This window comes from Camelus ferus, chromosome 30 (genome assembly GCF_009834535.1).
Source record: "Camelus ferus isolate YT-003-E chromosome 30, BCGSAC_Cfer_1.0, whole genome shotgun sequence".
Taxonomy (NCBI): domain Eukaryota; kingdom Metazoa; phylum Chordata; class Mammalia; order Artiodactyla; family Camelidae; genus Camelus; species Camelus ferus.
The window spans coordinates 7,515,447-7,524,061 of record NC_045725.1 but is presented as its reverse complement, the minus strand read 5'-3'; the positions used below and the strand labels follow the sequence as shown (position 1 = coordinate 7,524,061).

Below are 8,615 nucleotides of genomic sequence, written 5' to 3'. Positions count from 1 at the left end.
CATCAGAACACTTCCTGACAGCTGCATCATGTCACTGGAAAGTCATTTCATTTTTTTTTCCCCAGGGGAAAAGGGCCAGAGAGCTCTGTTTGCAGGCCCTGGACACTGCAGCTCACAATTCCTGCCAACATGACTGAAATCAAAGGTTTTGACATACAGTTTTTGTATCTTGATTTCTGTACCCAAATAGTTTATTATCATTTCTTTTTCTGTTTTGGGGCAATCCAATAAAAGTCGAGTTAAACCAATGATGTTTCCTATTGTTCCTGTAATCTGTAGTGTAATCTTTCTTTAAATCTTTTGCAGATAGATACGTTATTAGTACTTTTTGCTTTGCCATTTTTTTACTATGATTGCCAGTTATACAAATTGTTACTAAACATTCAACACACTGGTGTATAAAGGGGTGGGTGTTTCCTTTATCACTCACAGTGCACAGTTTCAGATAGGTTGTGCAGGACGTGTTGGATGACCACACTGAGTTAGAGAACGTGAAAATGATTTCATTTTGGATAGCTCACTTATGATCCACAAAGGGTGTTGTGGTATTGGTTTTGATAAAACTTCACAACCAATAGGAATCTTTTTCGAGTTAGTGTGGACTGGCCTTAATACTGGAAATAATCCTGTTGGCCAGGACCCCAGAGCTGCACAGATGAGAAAAGGATGCAGGAAATTCTGTTGTTTACACATGTGCCTGTAACACTGAGCCGCTGGAGCAGCCCAGCAAGCCCAGAGGGTAAGATGCTTAATAACCTTGTGGTTTTCTATTTAATTTTTATATTTTCCTGCTGGGGCAAAGCATGTATTCTTCTCGGAGCAAAGAAAAATAGAGTTGCTTGTAAGATGCAGAACAAATCTACTGTAAGTCTGGGAAATTGAGGGATTTGGAATTTCTTCTTAAAATGGACTTGATTTCTTCCCTCCCTTTTGCATTTTCCACATTGGTGTTATTTATACTGACAGCTTGTCATACATTTCCTGTGTTTTAAAAAAACAGCTGTATACTAACAAAGCTCAGGTAAGATTTTCAACTCTAAATTTAGACAGTAATGTCATATGTTGATAAGAAAACCTTGTTTTGTATTTGCAAATGAATACGAGTTAGTCAATGTGTTTGAAGTAATCTATATTCTTAGAGTGAAAAAATAGTAGAATTGTTTTGCAAACCCTCATATTTATGCTTCATACATTTAGAGCTATTTTCATTGTGCTAGTCCTTATGTTGACAGAAAAATATGCTTCAAACTTAGCACTAATATTAATTTCTTTATATAAGTAACCTAGGTAGTGTAGGGAAGAGACAGAATAAAATAATAAAATTCTGTACATAATAAAAGGGAAGAGATACTTTCTACTCTATAGAAATTAATTACAGAAAGGAAGAAAAAAAATCTCTGGAAACCATTGGGAAGTATTTGCTTATGTTTCCTGCAAAGATAAATTATAAAATGAATGTTGAGTGGCTAAGTCTGTTAAATAAAAATATAAGGGAGATAGTCTTTAAAAAATGTAATTGGAAACATGTAAGTAACATATGGCATTGAAATATACAATGATATTTCTTGATATTCTCATTTACATAAACACGAGTTTTTCTAATTTGCTAAAATCATCTGAATATACTTTTGCTAATATTTTTGTGGGATAAGGTATTATTACAACTTTTGATTAAATATTTTTCTGTTAATCATTTTATTGTCAAATATCCTCACATATAAGTTAAATATTATTTAATCCTTACTTTTCTCCATATTTTTACATAAGCATTAGATTAGAAAGGAATCTTGAAAAGCTGGTGATAGGGTATTTGTCGAAGTTGTGTATGATTTTGCACTATTAATTTAAAATATGAAGTCTATTTAAATATTTAGAAAAATGTTTTATATGAATTGCTTTTTTCCCCCAAAACTTAAAAAAAAAATAGTTTTCTTGTAAAATAAGATCATTGAGTAATTTCTGTTTTGCACTCCTCATATGTTTTCATTGGATTCAGTAATTACTTAATCACTGGGACATAGCTTCTTGGTGCCTCACTATGGGTGTGGCCTTGACATTTATGAGGGTTTCATCTTATTATTAGAGCCACACATATAATGGAAGTAATTCTTTAAAATTGAAAATGATCTCAGGCCATTTCTATTTGAAGATACATCATATCTCCTCTGCTTATATTACAAGGTCAGCTGAATTTTGCCATAATGATAAAACCTTCAATGTTCCCTTCTTAACAAGATTTTAGAGAAGGCTTGAAAGAAAAGTCTGGCTTCCTGAGCTGAGACTTTAAACAAATCGGTAAAATTTGGATAGTTGCTGAAAAGCAAAAAGAGTATTCTTATTTTGTAGATGTAGTTGGAGCAAAGGGTTTTGAGACATAAATTAATGTAAAGCCAGGAAGGATAGGAAGTAAAGCCTGGAGCAGAAAAAATACACCTTGTGAGTTCCAGACACTGTGCTCAGTGGATAGAGCAGGACAAAGTCATGGAGTGTCTTGAAATTCACACAGATTCGTTTTGTCCTTTTATATTATGCAATTGGGGCAATTGCAAGTTTCTTAAGAGATGAGGGTATTTCTTCTCCTTATCGTCATTCTCCTCCTCCTTTTCCTGCATCATTTTATTCTTCTTCATAATCATCATCTTCATCATGGTCGTACTGTCAACACATAATTGTGCTTCCGTGTACAAGATAATTTACATACATCTACAATTTTGATAGTTGTGCAATCAAATGAACTTCATTTTACATATTGTCTTCATTTTACACACAAAGGAATCTGATGTTCAGAAATGTGAAATGATTTCTTTAAGGCCATAGATATAGTAAGTGGAGCCAGGATTCCAAACAACGTCTTTCTGGTTCGAGAGCCATTCCACTGTGCTGCACTGGTATTTTAGGAATGTGAATCTGGCAAGAGTTAGCAGGATGGTTTGGAATGGGCATTGGGGTGATAGAGTGCAGGACGGAGGCGGTAAGACAACAGGCAGATCAATTCCAGCATCTGTAAATCCCAGCTAATCACATCTCTCAGGTGGTCCACTCCTGCCTTTGGGAATAGAAACAAGAAACTGCTACTGAAAATAAGCAGTTTTTACATTTAAATTGGCTGTTCTCATATTCAACTCTTATGCTGTCCTCTCTCTTTTATTTTCTTGAATGTTGTATTCATATTCAAAGAAGATATATTTTGATTTCTCAAAGGAAATTTCACCTCATATTGCTTATTCACAAGTGAAATATGTAAAGTGACTGGAAATGGTATTGGAAACACACTGGCATTCCTTTGTTTTATTTTGATGTGTAGTATGAATGAGTGCCTTCTTAAAATTGTGGGAAGACTCAATTATTACCAAAGAAAAATATCACATAAGTTTTATTTCAATGGGTGAAGAGCACATATAAAATTTATATTGTTAATAGGTGATGTTGAGAACAGTATATTTGTAGTAAAAAAAAATAGAACCTATTTATCAACACTTTCCCCTTCAAATATTCAAGCTTTAAACACATTATTTTGCTTTTCCTCTAAATAGAATGGGACTACTATCTGAAATAGCATTCATTTTCTTCTTTTCTATTTTTCAATGTTTTTAATGAAATAGAAGTATAAAATTACCTTGTTATAATAATGAGTTTTGAATACATATATAATTTTTCTGCTATCGTCTTGGAAATGTACTATCTACTATTTTAGAAGCTTACTATCACTTAAGTAGGCTTTATTGGAGTAATGCCTGTTGCAAAGCACCCAAACAGATAATGTAAAGATTCATCCTTTTAAACTTCCCACTACTAAAAGAGTTAAGTACATTTGTCATTTCAAATACTTTGGTCAGTGATCTTATGGCATTTTATTTTAATTAAATAGATCTAGGCTGAATTTAAAGACTGTATCCAAAGGGCACTTTGTATACCCAGTGCCCAGTCCTCAGTGCACTGACCAAGTACAGCTGCTCAACTGTGATCGAGTGTGAACTTCAGACTTTGGCTTTAGAAAGGAAAACTAGATACATATTTTACTGGAGGAAATCAGCTCATCAAAAAGAAGATGGATTGAGCTCAGGGCCATTCCATTGAAATCATAGCTTCACAGAGGATTATTAATATTATTATATATTTAAATATTAGCTGGGTGATTTACATTCAGTGATATTTACTAAGAAGTGCTCTTATGTGTAACAAAGATGTAAAGATATCTGATATTAAAATTCTGATAGAAGCATCTTTTTTTGGTAGCTGAAGATAGAAATATCTTTAGTATTGGGCAGAAAACATGGCTCATTGCAGAGTTTACAAATGCTATTTTATCAGAATGCTTGCTTTTAATCTGTAGAATTAAATTTAAAAAACATAGAAGTAAGTCTTTCAGTCACTGACTCATAAACATATGTTTCTAAGATGCAGGAACCATTTAAAAATGTACCACAAGGCAAAGTGACAACATTTTTCAATGAAGAAGAGCCTGAAGCAACGTTAGACTAGTTTTTACAGAAATAGTTTTGAGGGTTTTTCACAGAACCATTCATTTCCTCCCTTAGTAAATTTAGGATTATGAAGGCCTTATGTCAAAAGTTGAATTTGTGATGGCTGCAAAAGATGAACTGGCTTTATAATTCAGCATATACTCCTAGATTTCCTGTCTTCTGTTTACTCATCATCTGAACGAGGTGAAAACATAACTCACAAACTATAAGCACTCAGTGGAATGGTAACACTCGATAGCAAAGGAGAGGAGGAGGAGAGGTGGACGGGCCAGGCGATCCACTGGAGTTCAATGTAGTTCCGGAAGGTTCTGTGTGTAAGCTATTCGGTAGGAGCTGGAGTGATCACAGGGGTTGTCTAAGGGCTCCGGGGTGATTCATTCCATCTCTAGTTCAGAGTCTCCTGTGGGTAAACTCCACAGCAGGACTGAGTCCGGCCAAAGCCAGGCAGCTTTGAGTTGCTCTCATCCCATTCTCTGATGCTGCCCAAGCTTCTCTGTTCTTTTTTGTAGTGACAAGGCTTGAGTTATAAACTTTAACGATTGTGTGGATTGAAAACGTAGATTGTGGCAATTACGACATGTAATGAATGGACTCTATAAAGGTGTTGATGCTATATGAATCTACATTCTGGCTTCTGAATTTGAATATGGGATTGAAATAAATTTGACCTTCAAGTGCAGATTGACAGGAAAGATTCCAGGACCACTGTCTTAGAAATGGGATCCTCACAGAAGGCCAGGGTCTTCCAGCTGACAACAAAATTCAGCTCCTAAATTTTATATCCATATATTCCTTAGAGGTGGGCAGTCTTTGTCCACCGTGTGGCTGTAAGTGGTATTATTGAGTATTGTGTTTGTATAAATTAATGAAAATGACACATTCTCGAAACCTAGATATGGCATAATAAGTTAAGTTTTAAAAGGATCACTCCAGCTGTGTTGTGGAGAAAACATTGGAGTAGGAAAAAAGTTGAAGCAGGAGGACTGGTTAAATACGACAGTCCAGACAAGAGATATGGAGGTTTGAGATGGATAATAGAGATGAATTTGATGAGATTTTGGACACATTTCACATTTCCCTGCCAGAGCTGATAGAACTTTCCAACAATGATGATAAGCAATGTGAAAAAAAGAGAAATCAAGGATCTCTTGGCTTGATCTGAGAAGCTGGAATGATGAAATGTCTGTTAATTGACAGAGGGAGGCCAGTAGGAGGAATAGTCTAGATTGGGGGCTGGTGTTCAAGAATTTGTTTTTGGACATGTGAAATTTGAGATGCCAATTAGATCTTGGAGTAGTGGTGTTACGTTGTCAGCCAGATATGTGAGTCCAGAATTAAAGGAAGATTTCAGAATGGAGATAATTTTGGTAAACATTAGGAAATAGGTGGATTTGAAGGAAAGGGACTGGATGCATTCAGTCAGAGTGATTACCATTGGGGAAGAGAAGCTGTGTGAAGACTGAGCAGCAGAGCACTTCCATATCAGAGGTGTGAGGTGAGACAGAGCCACTGAAGCAGAATCAGAAGCAGCAATGACCAAGGTAGGAGAAAATCCATGAGAGAGGAGGCTCCCAGAAGCCAAGTAAATGGCTGATTTCAGAAAAATGGAATGGCCAGTTACGTAAATGCTACTGGCTGATCAATAAGACAGGAAAATCAAGCCTAGGAGTTAATCATTAATTAGATTTAGCCATGTAGAAGTCATTGATTATTTGTTTTTATAGAGACCTACGTTTGAATATTGATACAGTGGGTTCAAGAGAGAATTGCATGAGTGAAAATGTGTGTAAAGATTTTCATTACAAAAAATTCCAGAAATAGGATGGCCCCTGGATGGGGATCAAGATAATTTTTTTTTAAGGTCGAAGGTATCCCAGCATGCCTATTTGCTGATGAGAATGATCTAGAAGAGAGGTGTAAACTTATTAAAGGGAAGACAGGGGGTGGTTTTTGGAGGAGCCATCATCATGAGTATATAAGATGCAATTAGATGGCGCATACAAATGGGAAGTTTGGCCTTAAGGGTGTGAAGGATCCCTCCACAGAAACAGGCAGAGTGTAAGGGTTTTAATGAGACTGACAGGTCTGGTAGAACCAGAGGATAATAGTTGTCTTTGGTAACTTTTCTTTCCTTAGTGGAATAGAAAAAACAAGTTCATCAGGAGAGACGGAGGAGTTGAGAAAGACATGGCGAGTTTGAAGACAGAAAATGTGTGGGGTTGTTCAGAAGAATGGGAGTGTGAATTGATCCAATTGGTGTGGCGGCACTAAAGGCTGGCTTGATATCAGAGTCAAGAATTTGAACTGAGACCAGATAGCAAGGTATATTTTCTCTAAGTATGACCAGGTACATAGGTGAAACAGGAAGGTAGCTGGAATTAACCAGAATTAGAGTTTTATAGGAAGGTAAAGTGGAGAGGGCGCCATTCTAGCTGACAGTAATTTGCTAATAATGGAGTACAGACTAGGGAGGGCAGCGTCTCTATGAAGCAGCTGAGAAACAGAAGGCAACAGAATTGATTTACAGGAGGTCCAAGTTGGGTCAAAGAAGAGAGTTATGGGGACAATAGTAGAATATAATCAGAGAGGTGATTATCATTTAAATGGGGAAGAATTGATAATTCGGTCATGGCTTCTAGGATACACAAGCAACCAATGGTTGGGTGAGGTAAAATCATTGGAATTAACCGGGACTGAAAGATGAGAATATTGTGAGGATAATGCATGTGAAAATATTTTGGACATTAAGATTTTGTTCCTGAAAACATATTTCATCCCTCTACTGCATAATCAATTAACAACTGTTTTTACTAAATAAATTTTATTTTATTTTTTATTAATAAATACTTTGAAATTTATTTAAATATGGAAAACAGTCTTCATAAAAATACATAGAAAAGCATAATGTAATATATATATATATATATACAGCTTTTATTGTGGCAAAACATAAACATCTACAAGTAGACACTCATTTTAATGCTCACTCCCCTGCTGAGACTAATTTTTTGTTTGTGATTTTATTCATTTGCCTTCTTACTATTTTTCGTGATGCTTTGATTGGTCTTACAGACTGTATTAAGAGAACAATCTTTAGGCAGAGTTAAGATCTAGACAATTTTTCACATCTAACAAATTGTAAGCCCATAATTTTTCTAGATGCTTCTTATTTTGCCAATGTTTTGGATAAAAATAAAATAAAGTTACATAATTAATCATGTTATTTAGTATTCTTGGGCTTCAGTTTATAATACAACTAATATTTTAGCAATTACATGTATTTTTAAATTTAAGAATCATTTTTGTATTTCTATGAAGAAACACTATGTTATACTAAAAATTAAAGTTTATTGATCAATTAAAAAGAAGAATCATTTTTGTCTAAAAACCCAAGCTTTCTAAATAGCTTCAAATATATTTTCAAATGTATTTTAATCGGATTTCTTTTGTTTTCCTTTTTTTTTTTGGCAAGTGACTGAAGACATTCAAATGGATTTTTTTTGTTAAAGCTTAGATGAGAAGGTTGACCAGACATATATCCCATGTTTTGAATGATGTCCATTCTATTTTGGTGCAACTAGTGCAGCGTCACCTCTTCTGCATTATGTGACCAGGAGGCAGAGAATTAAAATATCATGTTGTTTATATTTAAGTAACAGGCATGACTACTGTGGTCTGTATTTCCAGTCAGTAAAATGCAGGTGCCAAGCATATATTTGTAAATAATGCTACTAATAAACATCTTAATTTGAAGTACCAATAGAAAGCCTCTGTAAAATAGAGACAAGAAATATTGCAAAAACGCACAGAACTTGTTTTAAAAAATCAAAACATGGTTTTCTATTTCTGTAAAATTCTCTATAAAAAGAAACCCCCATAATTTTTTTAAATATTCTAGAGTTGAGCTGTCCAATAGGAATATAATTCAAGCAGCACATGCAATTTACAGTTACACTACAAAGTTAAAAATAAACATGAAATCAATTTTAATAATTTATTTTACATAATTCAGTATATTAAAAATATTGTCATTCCAAAACTTAGTTAATATCAGATCATTAATGAGATATTTTACATTTTATTTTCTATACTGTGCCTGATTCATACATGCAGCACATCTCAGTTTAGACC

At 34.6% G+C, this 8,615-nt stretch overlaps 1 protein-coding gene across 2 annotated transcripts in view; it reads left to right on the top strand.

The window, feature by feature from the left end:
- Positions 1-488: 488 nt before the first annotated feature.
- CCDC102B (coiled-coil domain containing 102B) overlaps positions 489-8,615 on the top strand; it is a 186,156-nt gene continuing 178,029 nt past the window's right edge. Inside the window, exon 1 of one of the 2 annotated variants that reach the window (XM_032470648.1) lies at positions 489-739. The gene's annotated coding sequence lies outside the window, so the exon portion shown is untranslated. The remainder of the gene's footprint in view (positions 740-8,615) is intronic. The other variant, XM_014565855.2, reaches the window with a different exon arrangement.